The 18,428-nt window shown below is 38.4% G+C and overlaps 1 protein-coding gene across 1 annotated transcript in view; it reads left to right on the top strand.

Moving 5' to 3' along the window:
* Nucleotides 1-18,428, top strand: part of cdh13 (cadherin 13, H-cadherin (heart)) — a 411,437-nt gene that overhangs the window by 369,336 nt on the left and 23,673 nt on the right. The window lies entirely within an intron of this gene.

The raw sequence follows: 18,428 nt of genomic DNA, 5'->3' as shown, positions 1-18,428 counted from the left end.
TAGTTCCACACATCTTCTGGTTGAGTGTGAGCTGGTGGGAACTTCAGCATCAACTTTTATAGTGCCACTTTCTGTCTTGTAAACTCCTTTCCTCTCCCTCTGAGCTCTGCCCATCACGGGTGATCTGTCTGTGTTAGTATGTGGTGCTGTGAACTGCTGGATACTTCACAATATCACTTAATAGCGCAACAATCTCCCTCATCCCTGCTTCTCCCTCCTTAGCTAATGGTAGCATCAGTGGCTAATCTCACATCTAAATGTGCACTGCTGCCACCCTCAGGGCACAGTTGGTCACTACATTGCATTACAGTTTAGATATTGATGAGGGACCTCTTCCTGTGTTTATTCTAATAATCTCCGTGATAAAACGCAATTAACGAGTTTTCTCGTCAATGGCACTGAGCGTTTGGATTTGAAAGATGAATTATCTTGTCAATGGCACTGAATGAGTTAAACAGTGTCTCCTGATGCCATCTAAACATCTGTACTTCTGTTCCAGGGGGTCATGCTGACTGCTCTCTCTGTTAATGAGAGGGAGCTCCCTTCACTTTGGGCTTTCCACTCAGCTGCTGGAATGGCCGAGAGGTCCCAGAACAGAACCTTACTGCCAAATCTAAAATGCATGCTAATAAACAATTTGACTAAAATGATCCTGACTGAACTGAGTCAAATTTAATAAAGATCGGTCAATTGCGAAAATGCGAGATATGATTTTTTGAAATTTTGCCAATGATCAGAGATAGAGATAGAGATTTTTACATTTTTTTTATAAACTGATCCAGAATCAGTATACATCAGTATATCGTCTCCAAAATGTAATGGAATCTTCTATCTTTGGTAAACATATTTATAAATAAAGTCCATGACATAATCTTGCTAGCTGACAAACAAACAAACAAACAGACAAACACCTGTGAAAATATTACTTCATTGGTGGAGATAATAACACGCAAGTCAACATCCACTGTTTCAATCATATGCAATTTCAATGATGGTGCACATTTGCTCATTGATGCAGTGATTAAATGACAAAATATAACCATCAGATAGCAATTGAACCATTACAAAATATCAAAGTAGAGAAGTTTCCAACTTCAATACTAATGTTTTATACAACAAATACTTGGAAAGATATATAATAATAAATGTAAGTTCAAGGTCTGACTCTGTACTAAGAACTCATGATTGGTCTTATTGTACCACTATAATGATCATACTTTTTCAAAGAGTTAACTCAGTCTCATAAAGTTTGGTTTGCTTAGTTTTTGACCCGACCATTTAAAAAAAAAAAAAAAGAAGCTACTCTTGTTGAGTGTTTTTCATGATTAACAATTGACTGACTGTTTGCAGCCAGTTAAGAGCATGAGAGCAGGTCAGCTAAAATAGTCCTCTGGGTGCAACAGATGGAGAGTGACAAAGTGAGTGCACTACGGGGAAGAAGAACAGATCAGAGAAGCTTGGAAACGCTGGCTTGTCGTAGAAAATAAGGATAGAATAAAGTGAAAGATGAGAGAAGAGACGCATAGTTTGGGGAATGTACAAAGCATCACAGTAATGAAAATATTGATGTCAAAATCTGAGGTTACATCAGTAGAAGAGTTAGCAGCAGCAGCAGCAGCAGCTGTGTCGTCCGGAGGCTACACGCAGTTGCCAGAATAATCAGTTGCACTTGGAGAAGAAGCAGACTGAGTCATTTGTCAATGTGTGATGTGTAACATCGGAAACGTGAATAAATGTCAAACATGCTCACATACAGGCATGTGCATCAATGCACATGGTTGTGTTTATTTACATGAAGTGGATGTCTCAGCAGCATCCAATGCATCTCTGAGTGAGCTCATTTTATCTCTCCACTCCGGATGTGTGTTTTTTATGAATTTATGGTTGTAAACCCGCAGAGGGTTTGCTTGTGCTGTGGCACTTGGCAGATCTATGGAGCAGAGTAATATTGTTTGAGTAAAGCCCCTACCTGTGTGAAAGACGGCTTGATTGGCTGCTGATGAGGGTTTGTGCACACTAGGCTGTAGCTTTTGTGTGGTTTTTTTTTTCTCTTCTGCTTCATGGTTTCCCACTGGGACACCAGCTGTTCCCACTACTTACTCTTGTCTACTTTTCTTAAAATATATGTTGGACGATCCTTTATTTGTCGTTGGGTGAAGTAAAGATGTACTTTTTTTTATTTTTTTATATTTTATTTGTTCCTTTACAAGCATGGATTTTGGCCTGACCCTTGTTCTAAACAAACTGCTGCGTGCTGAGGTTCAGTCATTTCTCATGCACCTCATTTTAATTGTAAAGTACCTCCTGGTGGAGGTATCAATACTGAGGATTCACAATACTGGATTTTTGGCCAATATTTGATATGCCGACATTTTACAACTCCTTTGGCCGATAACCGATACTGATATTCCCCTTACACACAGACACACCTAATAGTTCTGTAGTGGAATTAATATACAGAATTATTCTGCATACTTTTTACTCTTTATCATGTTGGCACGCTGGCAAAAAGGACAAAGCTGGAAATGATGTAACGTCACTAATAATTATTTGTGCAAAATAAGAAAAATTAATTTCTCTACTATGAGTCGTCTCCAAAGGCGTTTCAGAGAACTTGGCAGCACATCCAACGAGCCTCACAACTGCAGAGCACGTGTAACCACACCAGCCCAGGACCTCCACACCCAGCATGTTCACCTCCATGATCATCTGAGACCAGCCACACGGACAGCTGCTGCAACAATTGGTTTGCATAACCAAAGATTTTCTGCACAAACTGTCAGAAACCGTCTCAGGGAAGCTCATCTGCATGCTCGTCGTCCTCATCGGGGTCTCAACCTGACTGCAGTTTGTGGTCGTAACCAACTTGAGTGGGCAAATGCTCACATTCGATGGTGTCTGGCACATCGGAGAGGTTTTCTCTTCACGTATGAATCACCGTTTTCACTGTTCAGGGCAGATGGCAGACAGAGTGTGTGGCATTGTGTGGGTGAGCGGTTTGCTGATGTCAGCGTTGTGGATGGAGTGGCCCATGGTGGCGGTGGGGTTATGGTATGGGCAGGTGTATGTTATGGACAACAAACACAGGTGCATTTTAGTGATTGTATTTTGAATGCACAGAGATACATCACGAGATCCTGAGGCCTATTGTTGTGCCATTCATCCACGACCATCACCTCATGTTGCAAGGATCGTTACACAATTCCTGGAAGCTTAAAACATCCCAGTTCTTGAATGTCCAGCAGACTCAGCGGACATGTCATCCATTGAGCACGTTTGGGATGCTCTGGATCGACGTAAACGAGAGCATGTTCCAGTTCCTGCCAATATCCAGCAACTTCTCACAGTCATTGAAGAGGAGTGGACCAACATTCCACAGGCCACAATCAACAACCTGATCAACTTTATGAGAAAAAGATGTGTTGCACTGCGTGAGGCAAATGGTGGTCACACCTGATACTCACTTGTTTTCTGACCCCCCTGCAGACTCCCCAAAAACGCAAAACTGCACATTTCAGGTTGTCCTTTTATTGTGGCCACCCTGAGGTACACCTGTGCAATGATCATGCTGTCTAATCAGCATTTTGATATGCCACGTACACCTGCAAAGGAGAAGTGCTCAGATTTTGACAGATTTGTGAACAATATTAGACAGAAATAGGTCTTTTGTGGGTATAGAAAATGTTTTAGATCTTTGAGTTCAGCTCATGAAAAATGGGAGCAAAAACAAAAGTGTTGCGTTTATATTTTTGTTTAGGGTATGATGTCTATGGGTTGATCAAGGAAGCTAAGCCTGTTAATTTATTGGTTAATTATGTTGGCCAATGCAAACGTGCCGGTAATATCGTGCATCACTTATAAATTCATTATTAAAGCTCCAGACATTTTAAAATTGATATTGTATGCTGACATAAACACGAAAATACACACATACTCTTTTTCAGTGCTTAATGTGGACTAACATCAATATTTCTCACAAAAAATAAAATGAACAAAGCTTTTGCATTGATACACTTAAATGACCTCTTCTCAGATTTATATTCGAGTGTTATTGATTCTGATTTGAGCTTTTTTGATTACAGAAATATTAAGTAGCATGATGAGTCCCAGTATAGTCACACCGATCCCTGCATCTTTAAATCTAAAGACCAGAGGCAGGGGTAGAGAGGCGATGCCGAACATTAATGACTCAAAAAAGAACTGAGGTGCTCAGGGAGGGTTCGTGCACGTGTGTGGCAAAACACACACACACACACACACACAGCCCTGAGTACTTGGGTCCATTTCCCCTTGTGATGGCTGCGTGCTGTCCTGCTTCATTGCTACACTAAGTGCTGGGAACCAGTGTGCTGCTCATTGCCATAATGGGTTGAGTAATTTTCCTTTTTCAGGCCGGCTCAGATGCAGTGGCTTTATCACTGAGCGGCTGTTATGTCTCAAGTACTCAGCAAGGCAGCCTGGCAGGCTATATACTGATAAATGGACTAGCATTACGCCTTTAGCCCGCTGTGATCAGGCTGCTTCAAACTACAACATGAAAGTAATAAAGCATGATGAGGTGCAGCGTCTGCCCAGTTCAGTGAGCCCGAAACCCTTGAACCGGAGAAACAAGTTGAAACAACCGTGAATATTAAAGCGAGGGTAGGCGATTTTCTCCAGATAAGTTTTTGGTTGAAATTGTCTTTATGTCCTGACAGAAATTAAAATCTGATGTGCTCTGAAAAAGAAACAAAGAAAATATATCAACTGTAGCAGCTGTAAACCTGTAATATCTTCAACCAATGGAAAAAAAAAAACGTTTTTTTTTTAACCAATCATGTCTCTCTGTCTCCCTGCAGCTGTGCGCATGCATGTGAGTGAGACAGAGCACAGGGGGGAGGGGGGAGGGGGTAAAGGCGGAGCCATCAGGGAGGCTACATTCAGAGTCATGCTAGCTTTCCAAAATCACCTACGCTACCTTTTAAGACTAAAGATAAAGGTTCTCTCTGGTTTAGAACATGGCAGGTGATGTTTTTTGGAAAATCACCTATAGTCTAGCGTTTGCACACGTCGAAAAACAGTTTAATGAATCCCTGTTTGATGAACATTTTTTGATCAGGGAAGGACCTGTTTGCAGATGCGAGCAATGAGAAGTTTGGAAACCAGCCATGACTGCAGACTAGAACGCAGCGTATTGAATCGTTGTCAGTGATGGAGATTCACATGCTTAGGCTAGATGTCATGACGAGGGACATGAGAACGACCCTTTTTTTAAAATCCCATTTTAATGCCTCATTATAGCCAGAATTACACTTGTAATTTAACGTATTTTTAGATTTTGAATATCAATATCAATTATTTTACCGTTTTCAATAAAGGTTACATTTTTTTACCCATTTTGATGAAATTTTGTTGGGATGGGGGGCTTTCCTACGGTGGCTGGGAAGTGTCAGGTAGCTTGCATTTACAGAAACGAACACAAATGCAAACAGGTCACAACACGAATGCAAAACCGGAAGTGTTTCCGACGGACGGGTATTATGATCTGATAGCCTGATATGAAAAATATAAGAGTATCCTGATCAACTTTCACTTACTTTCATATGCGTTTCGATGTCTTCTTCTTGTTCTTCTCTGTTCTGGTGGGTTAAAAACATCCGCCAGAAACGTGTCCGTCTGTAATACCGGTCCGTCGGAAACACTTCCGTTGTGGCCATTTTTTCACCTGACACTTCCCAGCCACCGTACTTTCTGGTCTTCAAAGTGGGGATGCAACATAAAAAGTGTAAAAACTACTGACATAAGATTATGTCTGAGATCTGAGATCGTAACGTATAGGGTCAATCCTAGTGAGGTCCTGTTTCAGTTGGCTTTTGATTTGCTTGCTTGTTTCGGGTTTATTCAGTGTCTATTTCTTTGTCATTGTATTGTATGAGTGACCTGTTTAGTGTTCACTCTGTTTCAGTCTCTGTCTGTAATATACTGTAGTATGTGACTATGGTCCTTTCTGCACTCCTGACTCCACCCAGATGTGGCTCGTCTCCTGATTGCCTTAAACCACTATTTGAAAATCTTTAATAATCTCTGAAGGGTAATTAGAAAGGCAAAGAGCGGCATATTAAAAAACAGCAATAATACACACAAGCAGAAAACAAGGAGCAAGACTACACAAAGAGGTTGTAATATTAACACAGATCTTTAACAGATTTTCATTTTTTGTGAGTTATTATGTATATTTATTATTAGATAGTGTAGGAATCAAAGATCAATGAATCTAACATCATAAACTGGGTTTCTATTACAGATTTTTGCAAAATAAAAGTGATATTTCCAAATGTCGACAAAGTATAGTTGCAATTTGAAGGTGTTTCCATTGAAGGTTGTTTTGGGCTGGAGCCTCGTAAATCCCGTGAAATCTCATCCCGCGAGAATTTGCCGCAGGAAGCTGGACGCTCCAAACCTCCTTATAACATTCCTTTGTTGTTTCACGTCTAATGTGGCAGTAATCATTTTTAAATTTAATGCTAAGAAATGTCCAGTCTCCTCTTCCGTCTACACGTACAGCACTTTTCTCGGAAGAGGTGTTCATGTGACCAGGCGCCCCACGTCATGAAACCAGGTACATCACGTTCTGTGATGTGTATTTGCGGAAAAGGTGTTTCCATAGCGCTTTAACATTTTAATATAGAAACGTCTGAAATTCCTCCTCATGTAAGCGTAGCAACTTTTTAGCGATATTTGAGTGTTTTTTTGAAATTCGGGTGTTTTCATTACCAGTTTTTATTGAGCTATTTATATTTTGGTAATTTCCAAGGGTAATGGAAACGCAGCTATATACTCAAAAAAAAAAAAAAAAAGGAAAAAAGTTAAAATTGCTGCTCGAAAGTTTGTTTTGTCATAGAGCGGAATCTCAAAGAAAAAAACTCAAGCACTTCAGCTTCTTGAATAAAAAAAATTATTGAAAAAAGCACAGATGTGTTTTCTTGACCAGTTCGTGCTATGGAGCATGCCAATAAACAGCTTTATTGTCACGACAAACAAGTTTACATTTCCAAAGCAAATGTGACAGAACAATATTCACACAAAAAGTATAAATGTTAAAAAGGTGTGTTGTGCAACAGAATAAAATAAAATAAATAGTTTCACTATATATTTATAGTTATTCTATTATAGTCTTCACCTATCAGTCTTCATAAGGACTCACAGAATAGAGTGCCACAGAGTTTTGTAGGTCAACCACCCACTGAAATGTGTTTTTGTCTAGCCAATCAATTGTGACCCTAAGGAGCAGGAGGCAAAGGAGTTGTGGATGTGCAGGTCACATACTCAAGAAATCCCCACCCCAATAATAGTAGCGTAATGGATATGCTCTGTAAAACACAGAAGATCCCATCTTACCACCATGTTGCCCTCCGTTGCCTCACCTGCCTCATTAGCCCCAGATACCTGCCATCTGACTCATTTGATCTTTTAAGCCACACTTGACTAACTCCTGTTTCCCTCTCACTGATTGTGTATTTCATCACTTGACTTTCAGCCTTAGCCTTACTGGAAGTCATCATGCAAACAGGCTCATGCTGCTCCTGTGATTACATTTTATAAATGTTCATCTTTGTTAGAATAACTGCATCTTTCTTTGTGGTGTTAGTTATCAAACGCTGCCTGTCACGTATGCTTGCGATGCTAATTCATCTTCACATTTGAAGTTATTGCTCTGTCTGGGGCTATTAAAAAAAAAAAAAAAAAAATAGCAGCGAGAGAGGCTCTTTGTTAGAGCAATGATACACCAGGCTACATATTTAATCATATAATTAAAACTGGTAATCATGTGAAGTTAATTAAAAGTGATTATCATAAATGTTCCACATTTTCTAAACCAGTGCGACTGCGTTAGAGAACAAGGTTTTGGATATTAAAGGAATATATAATGAAATTAGTTTGTAGCAGAGATGGAAAAGAACAAAAAACAAATAACTTTATTGCTTGAATAAGGGAAAAATTTCTCTAATTTTATTTAGAAAAAGGTCTTTAAACCAACATTGCAGGTCTGTTCGAGTGGGCTGAGTGTTTAATGAAGAATCAAAGGCACCCACCGTGTGTATCAACAGTTGTCTGAGCTGAGTGGGGAAGACTGTTAATTGTGTTTCTCTTTTTTTATTTAGTCCACCCTACATTTGCTTTAAAAGCCGCATCAATTAATATCCCAGCAGGAAACTGTCAAACTTGTTTGGGAGTATTGCTTTTTTTTTTGGGATTAAAAAAATATCTATACATCAAATTTAAAGAGTTCTATTGTCTTTTGAAAACACCTGATCTCTCCATTTGAGTAAGATTTCCTGAACCTGTTAACTCATTCACTGCCAGCCCTTTCCAGAGCAGCCAACTCCATATTGCCAGGCGTTTTAGTTTTGTTTTCACAGAATATTTTGTCCTATGACAATCTGAAATCTGAAACCAGATTCTTAAAGATAAGACAAGAAGTTACCAGAACCAACAAAAGCCCTTTGAAGAATAAAGAAGTGTTTTTCAGAAAAAATTTATTAGTGACTTTGAAGCATTTTTTTTTTGCTTTAGCGACAACATTAATTTTCTACTCTAAAACTACAAAAACAACACTGAGATTGAGCTTTTGATGGCAACATTATTATTATTTTACTATGTAGGTCAAAATTTAATGAATTTCTTACTGTATTTTGGCTTTCCTCCAAGTCTCTCCCCCATCATTCTCCCACACACGCAACTTCCTCCTCCTCTCGGACATGCCGAGTGTCACCGCTTGCCTTGTGTTTTGATCGTTTTCCCTCACCATCGCGACACTCTCAATAGTCCACTTAGTCCCACACATGCTCTGGTCAAGTGTGCGCTACTGCGAGCTCGTGGGAACTTCAGCGTCAACTCTTGTGGAGTCATTTTCTGTCTTGTAAACTCCTCTCCCTCTGAGCTCTGCTCATCATGGGTGATCTCTCATCCAAAGTGCGCTGCTGCCACCTACATGTCACCAGTTGGTCACTACATCGTACATCATACAAGTTAGATCTTCACAGGATAGCTTTGTTACACTGTCTCCTGGCAACCCCGGCCGAAAAACACAATGAACATCTTTAGGCGTCTTTGACAGTCAACGTTACTAAACCAAAAAACGTCTTTAGACGTCTATGGCAGTGAATGAATTAAAAAGTAGAGAGAGAGAGATTCAGTAAAATCAGTCACAAATGTCCTATGCAAGTTGGATTGCAAACTTTAGAACAGCAACGGTCAGCTCCAAACAGGCGCGTCCCATCAGGAGAAAGTAAAAATGATGGAGAAAATATTATTAACTGTCTAAATTACTAAATAATTCAGTTGTTGCTATCTCAGCCCCTCCAAATATATCAATTCTATGAAACTCCACAATGTTGTCAGGGGCTCACAATTTTCCTGTGGTTTTATCACATGAATGTGGTCAATTTTAATTGCAAGTCATGGAAATAACTTAATTTTGTTTCTAAAATCCTGCATTTTCACACAAACAAGTCCACAAAATTCCCCTAAAATTTACACAAAAATACATTTAGAAGTCAAGATCCTGCAAAGACAGCTTTCTGTCATTTATTGCGTGAATATATGAATATTGCATTTGTATGTGGAACTGCAAACTAGGGGACATATATACAACTATAATCTGTGGTCCATTTGAGATTAAAAGGGTTCCTATTTGGATGTTGAACTAAAATGAGTTTAACACCCACGATGTTAACAAAGAGATTGTGGTCAGAGATGCATTAACAAGCAAACACTGAACAATTGCACGTTAAAAACAGAGAGTCATGTGGAAGAAGCCATACCTGTGAGGGGAAGAAAACTCACTAAAATCACATTAGCCGTAATAAAACCAGTTTCCCAAAGAAAAAAACCCTCAAAACTATATTTAATCATCCCATGCAAAGCTTACAGCGTAAACCCACACTAAGCTATATTAAGAGCCTCCGTTTTCGATTGCGTGATATAATACCTGAAAACTGATAATCCAAAACCCTATTTAAAAAGTAATTTAACAGACTAGCAGAGATGCACCTGTCCCCTGCACCAATGCCATCCCCAAAGTCATCTCTCCTAACGACTTGAGCCTATTGTAATTGGTTCTGACTGGTTTCATTTACACTTCTGATCAGCCAATCAGATTAGCATGGTGTCATATGATAGCAGTTGCTGAAGCTCTGAGGAGGCAGGTGAGTGAAGGGACAGAATGAAGTAGTTTATCTGAAGGGAGTTTTAACAAGGTCTGGGACTTACACTGTGGCAAGGCAGATAGCTGAGAAAGTACAACAGCAGATACGGTAACATAACCTTCAGCTTTGTGAAAGCTCTGGATTGTCTTTATCCATACAGACCCAATACAATCTTTTGAATAAAAAAAAAAAAAATCCAATTTATTACAGTATTTATCAAGGACTATGGCCAAAAAGTGGCACCATAACTTCTAAGTGGTAAAAAGGTTTAAAAAAATATGACATACAGTATATCTCGTGAAGCTAAACTAGATGAGTGACATATCCAGTTGTCAAAAGTTTTCATTAGAGTTTTCCCAAATTCATTCGAAAAAATACAATTTGTAATATAATATACATAATATTAAGAGATGTCCCGAGCCGATATTGATTTCGGATATTGATCCGATATCAGCCAGACAACGACTATCAGATTTTATTGGACTGCAAAATCACCGATATAAGTGCTCTGATAAAGTTTTCCGCTCCAGCACGTCTATCCATAGGTGACTGTGGTTCACACTCCAACTTAATCAAGCATTTTCTAACATTCCACACTACAAAGTATGTAATACAAGTAGTATGATTCATGCTGTTATCTTATTAGATCAATATCGGTATCGGCTGATACACAAGGCTGCAATATCGGCATCAAATCGGAAGTGAAAGAGTTGTATCTGGACATCCCTACATAATATACAAATGTTTTTAAGTGCCATAAAACGCAGTGACTGTACAAAATATATATGAACTAATTTGTTTATTTTTTAGCGCGCTTCGTCTGTTGCGCAATTTCACAATGTAAATGAAGCGACAAGTTCATGTTCATTTTACTGCAACAAAAATGAAGCAGGAAGTGGCCGCCGGCCTGATTTTATCATTAATTTACAACATTAAACAATGCTTTGATGCACATTTCTGTAGTCAAAATGATAATTTATGTTACTAATCATTTTTGCAACATTGTATATGTTACACACATTGTGGTTGGCGCGAAGCTCAAGACGTTTTATTTATTTAATTCTATTTTTTCTTTTGCCCCTTTTGCAAGAATCTCAAACTCCGCCTATGATGAGTGCTCTTGTCTTTCATATTCATATTGAGCCGAACAGGTCAAACCCAGAGTACAGTAAGTGTGTAAATATGTCCAGAGTTAAAGTCAAATAAAATATGGTAAATTTTCCAGCTGCAAACTTTTCCTTCCCAACAATATTGTATCTTATTGTTATTGTATCTATCGACCCACCACTACTGTCTACCCTACTGTGTGTGTACATTCTTAACCGCTACAGGTCATTGCTGTGTTGTTCTTTTATAGAAAGGAGGGGAAAAAAGAGCATTAAACCAAAGGCAAAGTGTTTGGAGCTGAAAGTGCTGTGGGCAGATGGTGGAATGTGAGGAGAAAGTGAGGAAAGAAACAGGCTGTTTGCTGCCTGTAGCTATAGATTAGCCCCAATGGCCTCAGGTGTCAGTCAGTCTGCATGCTCCTCTCATCTCTGGGCAGCTTGGAGAATAACAGTTCTGTCTAACTGCCAGCCGGGGGCAGGTGAAGGTGTCAGGAGTCGAGGTGGTGGAAGAATAAGGTGCGGACACTAGAGCTAATCTTGGGGGTAGAAGTTGAAGTCAATATTTTTTTTTTTCCAACTTGACATTGGTCGTACGTTCATCGAAGTAGAAATGTTCGCCAGCCACGAACTATTCAGTCTATTAGTTAAACAACTTGGATTTTTAATAGACTTTTCAACAGATTGCTTCCACAGTTTAGAAACACACAGTACATATAAATAGTCACCTGAATGGTTGCAAAGGGTTGGAACATTTCTGCTGAATTTCCAAGGGAAGTTAAAGAGTAACTAAACCCCAAAACCACTTTTTTCTGCTGAATACAAATGTATTTGGGTATGAAGTTGATTGATCCTGGTCCAACTCTCAACATTTTAGTCAAAGTATTTCAATTTGGCGTATTTAGTTGTAAAATGTCAGTGACTGCTCTCTATGGGTTGAAACCCGGCTATTACAATAGATTTTTGCCATTGGCTGAGAACAAGATCACAAACAAGCACTGTTAGCCCCGCCCCTTTTATAAAAACTAACACCTGTGGACTCTAAAATCTGTGGTGAGTAGGTTGGATTGACAGAAAAGTGAATAGAGAGCTATATTGAGTAATGAGTAGCTAAATAGCATAGCATAAATTGTTCATTGGAGATTTTATAGTAAAGACTGCACTCTTAACTGCTCCAGGAGCCCCGCCCATAATCAAGTTATTTTTTGAATTCCCTTCCTAGTGGCAGGTCAGGAGAAAGCAGGGGTTTAGTTACTCTTTAAACTGATACTCCCAATTTTGAGGATATTAAAAAATTTAAACTTTTCATGGGATTCATTTATTGCAATTAACCAGGAGTCATTTTGATTTATGTATCTCATCCAATCATAAATATTAACATCCATGTAAAATAATACAATTAAAAAACATAACATTTCAACTCGAGCTGCAATTTCTAGTAATTTAAATGTCAGCGTCAGTTATTTCCATGAAACGTTCGCATTTTTGAATATTCCCCAAATTCCTGAGCTTTACTTCCCGTGGAAGTTAACAGGAGATTTCCCGCCTCTTTGCAACCGTAATAACCTGTAAGTATAATGCACTGCTAATGAACTTTTTACATGAAACATCTTTTCTATGGAAAACACATTTGAAGGTATTTCTTCTGTAGTTTTTTAATATTATGAATTTCAAGTTTTAGAAATATTGTTCAATCTTTTTCTAAAAACATTTCTGATTATCTGATTCACTGCTTCGTATTTTTTTTAAAATGATACACTTCACGTAAAAATCGACATGGACATATCTAGAAAACATCAAAATTTAACGTCATAAAGAGCTGCTTTCCAGTCTTGCATGAGGGAAAAAACACACATTTGCTCAGAAAAAATAACAGTTTTTAACGCCGCAAGGATTGTAGCCACAGAATGTAACAAAACAAAAAAAACATCACTTTCATAGTGGATAATGTGATAATTTGGATATTTCTGAAAGAATGAGTGAAGTTGTTAGAGTTGTCTCCCCGGTGTTGCTCTTCTTAAAAGGGTTGCTATCATTGTAACATAATCTTATTTGCTAATCAGTGCAATTCATCACAATCGATCCCCACTCAAGGACTGTTACTTTTGTTCAGGATTCGTTTTTCTGCAAACACGATAAATAATTCATGATCCCTGTTTGCTAGAAAAACACTCATAACTCAGCTTCTCAGCTTTCTTTTTTCCCATCACACCCTAATTACACACTTTACAAAAAGAAGTAGGCTGTGACGAAACGAGAGTCAGTAGCAATAGTTAAGGGATTTCTTTATAAGGTGTTACTAGCACGAGTCTCAGCACTGACTTATTAGATTACACAGATAAGATAATGCCCTCATTTTTGGCAGTTGAACCAGTTTAAAAGTAAATGAGTTTGCTTTAATGACCGTGTAAAGCAAGTTATGACATTTTCTTCTAAACACATTAAATCGGTCATAAATATATTATAATTATACATATTTAACACATGTACAAAGCCATTCGACCACTTAGAATGTATTTGTGGAGCTTGGCTTCACAAACTGTTTCACATTTTTGTGTTCTGGATATAATGGGCGGGCCAGAAATTATAGCCAATGAAAACTTCCGCAGCCCCCAGTGGGCGCAATACGGCCCCTAGCTGAAAACAAACCACATATTCGGACTCGGGAATAAAACTCCTCCGCTGGTGCCACTTTCCATGAAATGAGCATGTTTATATTTCGTTTTGCCTCTGGCAGGGAGGGATGCACATATTCAGACTCGGGCGGAGCAGACCTTTCCACTGACACCTCGTTTGGCCCGATCTTTTGGAAGCACTATCGACGCTAGAGCCGCTTTCACGCTGCTCTCTCCCATAGACACAGTGCAAGAAGGCGGCACCCTTCCCGCACATGGGCGTGGTTCCAGCGCCTCTAACTGACACGCCCCCAGCGTCTCAGAGCAGAGAGAAGTCTTTGTTTTTACATGATTTTGAGACCTCGTTTAATATACTTAGTGGTCAATGACACAAGTCATTTATTTCTGCTTTACACAGACTTTAAGCAAAGAAATAATAGTTTGGTACTTCCACCATCTTCATTACCTTTTCTTTAAAATATCACGAGATCTCTGTAATTTTTGTAATCTAAAATACTTTGTAATTATAATAATGGCTACTTTTTGGATATGTTGTGATTCTGCAGCACAAGCATTTAAAAAATGAAGTAATTGGACACATTTGAAGTTTTGAGATTATTAGCACAGAAATATAACAGCTACCATGCCCTGTACACCATGCTATGTATAACACCATGGCTTGTATGACTGCAGTGGCAGCTAGTGAAAAATATTATTGGTGGGGCATTCATTTACATTAATTTTAACTTAATTAAATACATTTTTAATACCCACAATAGCCATAAGTTAGCTTTAGAGGTTCAGGAGTCCAGATAACAGATATAATACCCGGACTTAAATGTTTATTGAACATTATACCTGACCCTTTTTATGCTGCGATTAAACCAAATTAAAACATAACAAAGGCTGCTTTGATTATATAGCTCATAAAAATATTCTTTATTTTCCCCCCTCATATATGGGAGGGCGGCGCCCCAGCGTCCCCCTATATAGCCACTGGATGACTATAAACATACAATTCAATAATGACTTTCTAAGATATCTATACTTTTGTATGCTGATGTTTAGTTTTGTTTTTAACTTTACATAGATTCTGGCTCAAAGCACCACGTTAAGTTATCTCAGTGTCAGAGACATTAGCATGAAGTCCTTGAAGCTTGAACTCCTGCACATGCGTATCCTGTTCAGGGTTTGTTCATTTCCTTCTTTTCAACATACATTGAAAACATTGGTTCAGTAAAAGCTAGGTTTCCTGCTACAGTAAAGGGAATATACCTCTCTTTGGTATCCCAGAATGAACTTTATGATCTTTCTACTGTGTAATATCATTTACCGTCATATGCAGGTATGGGTGAGCACTTTTTAGCTGCTTGAATCCAATTTTTGTCCGTCTTTTCTGAAATATGCATATTATTAAAAGTTTTGTCTCAAAGTGGTGTGAAGTGGAGGCCAGCAGACAAGCTCCATTAATGCTGAAGCAGGCTGACGGTAACACGGACATGATGTAACACAGATTAGGAGAAGTAGGAGAGGAGAAATCCAGTGAAATAGTGAATAGGTGAGGATAATCATTATTTAAAAAGAACAGCAGCTACCACAGTTGTCACCAAATAGATAGAAATTTGTATCTTCTCACAGAAGAAGCCAAAGCTTTCCTTTACCCTCTCTCTTGGCCTCTTCTTCAAAGGTTGTTTGGGGTTTTTCGTTCACCGGCGTTTATTACTTTCGAAAATGGTTTTCAAAAGTAAATTGTTCGGCATGTTTGTGCGTGTGTGTGTTTGTGTACACGATAACTTGAAAAGTTATGAACCAATTTTGATGATAATAATGGGACAAGGAACAGATGATTCAATTTTGGTGAATGTCCGCCAGCAGGTGGCGCTATAATTAAGGTCAATGCATTTTGGCCTATAACTCTAACACCGCATGTCGCACGTTCAAAAACCTCATATCCACAAATTGCCTGAATAGCACTGAATCACCGGAGCTGGGCCACGCCCATTTCTGCCTATTGTGTTGGCGTAAAATTGCGAAAACTGGAAAATATACTTTTTCGAACTCCTCATTGGGGTTTTGTCCAATCAGCGTGAAACTTGGCACGTAGAGTCTTCAGTTGAACCTGATCTAAAGTTGAGTAAAAAATGTTGTCAAAGTGCTTTGGCCTATAACTCCCACACCGTATATCGCACATTCAAAAACCTCATATCCACAGATTGCCTGCATAGCACTGAATCACCTGGGCTGGGTCACGCCCATTTTTGCCTCGAATTGTGTTGGCGCAAAATCGCAAAAACTGGAAAATTTCATTTTTCGGACTCCTCCTTGGGGTTTTGTCCAATCAACATAAAATTGGCACATAGTCTTCAGTTGGCCCTGATCTAAAGTTGAGTAAAGAATTTTAATCCGTCAACATATGCGCAAATTATTAACGAGTAAAATTTTCTAGCTCGCTATAAAAACGCAAACTGTTGCGTATCTCGTGCAAAATAAATGCTAACAACACCAAATCTGAGATCCTTGGTTGGCATGTGACTGTGGGGGTATGAGCCATTTATGGAAATTTTGTATCTCTCATTTTTACCGAATTTGGTGGGTATGACCCTGGGTCGCTCCTGGGGCATAGCTCAAAGTTAATTATGATTGGTCAAAGTGGGCATGGCTTATTACTACATAAACAACAAACATTTATTTCAGCTCAAATATTATGTTGAGGGCTGAGAAATTTACAGGGTATATATAAAAGAGCACACAGAACACCCATACCAGAAAGTGCACCACTCTGTGGCGCTATAGTAGGTGCAAACGTATTTTGGCCATTACTGTTACAACACTGCAAATGGCACATTGGCCTATGTACAAAATTAGGCGTTTTCGAAAGTCTTCGCTGCACGAACGCTTTCATTTGTTTGCTTGTCTGTCAGTAAGATTTTTGTGGACGTCTTTAAAGTGTGGCACATCTGTTAATAAGGATTTTCGGCACTTGCAGGAGATTTGCGCTCTTGTTGAGCATGTTTTTTCTCCATTTTTGTGGATTGTTTCCTGGTATTATTTATCAAATATTCTGCTGATTTGACATACAATAAGAACCCTGGTCCAAAAATGGTTTCAAGCTTTTTGAACAGATTCTGATTATGACTTTTTCTCTGAACAATGTAATATGGTACAACTATGCATTTGTGCCTTTATAACACTTGGAGAACACTGCATGTTTTTCAGCTGCAGTTTGCAGCTTGGTGCCATTAATCATTTTTCAGTGTTCCCATTATAAATGTTACAAAATGTAAAAAAGCTGCTGTGAATAAATAAAGTAATTTACATGGAGATACAATTAACATGTAGATTACACAACAAATTGTTTAGGCCAAAGATGTGTCTGTTTTTTTGAGGTCATTAGTTGCTTTACATTTGTGTTTAATTTGTAAATGTATGTAATTAGATTCAGTGCACATTTTTGCTCTCAGAAAATTGGTTATCCACTCCATCGGAAACATTTGGACAATTTGCATCCTCATTATTTATTTAATTATTTATAATTTCTATTCTTTAGACGTAGGTTATTGTTGTTTTTTACTGGAATATTAACATTCATTCAGTTATCCAGAATCATTGCTATGGTGTGAATATGTAATGGACTGTTTGTGTTTATTGGTGAACCCTGCAATAGAATGGAGATTAATTAGCGCAATTATTGCTGCAGTTGTTTTGCTTTACGTTAACTATACCTTCCAAACACCTTGTATTTTGCAATTATATCTGAAGTTGTTCGTTTATATATCGTTCAAGTCATTTTTCATCTTGAAAATGTCAGAGACCCTTAACCAATCTTTTGTATTGAAGTAATTTGCTGACAGTCTTTGGATGTCCCGGGTGTTTTTTTTTATTAACCTCTAATCGCTATAAAACAGAGAGTCGTAATAGAAAAGAGCCCAGTTGTTTTTTAACCTGGCATCTTTTAATAAAGCACGCTCATGAAAACACCAGGGCTGGCCCGATGCCAAGTTAAAATACTCTTCAGTAGAACACGAGTGCAGCATGCTCAAGGATGATGGAAATCGCTGGATGTTTTGTATACTTTGCATTGATGGAGGTTAAAAGAGCAGAATTATTCTAACTCAGTTTGGTTCAGAAAGAAATGGATTTATTTGTTTTGAATGACATTAAAAAAACATTTACAGTTGGCTACATATAACTGTAACCTGGAAACAGGGTTGGGGTCAATTACATTTTTCATTTACAATTACCTGTTTAATTACAATTAATTTACGATTTTAGTGATCAGCATTTTTTCCAATTACAATTATTTTTTATCCTCAAAAAGTCGATTACAATTACGTTTTCAATTACTAAAGTTCAATTACAGTTAACCCTCTACTGGGTCGCCGGCCACACATCCTGGTGTGCCACAATAAAATTATCTAAACTCTGTTAAATCTCACTCTATTGGAAAATTACAACTGTTTCTAAAAGCTAACATGTTGCACTTTACTGTCAACCTACAAACAATACGGTAATCACGTTCCCTC

Source organism: Gouania willdenowi, chromosome 6 (genome assembly GCF_900634775.1).
Source record: "Gouania willdenowi chromosome 6, fGouWil2.1, whole genome shotgun sequence".
NCBI classification, from domain to species: domain Eukaryota; kingdom Metazoa; phylum Chordata; class Actinopteri; order Blenniiformes; family Gobiesocidae; genus Gouania; species Gouania willdenowi.
The sequence above is the reverse complement of the archived record's forward strand: the minus strand, read 5'-3'. Positions and strand labels throughout refer to the sequence as shown.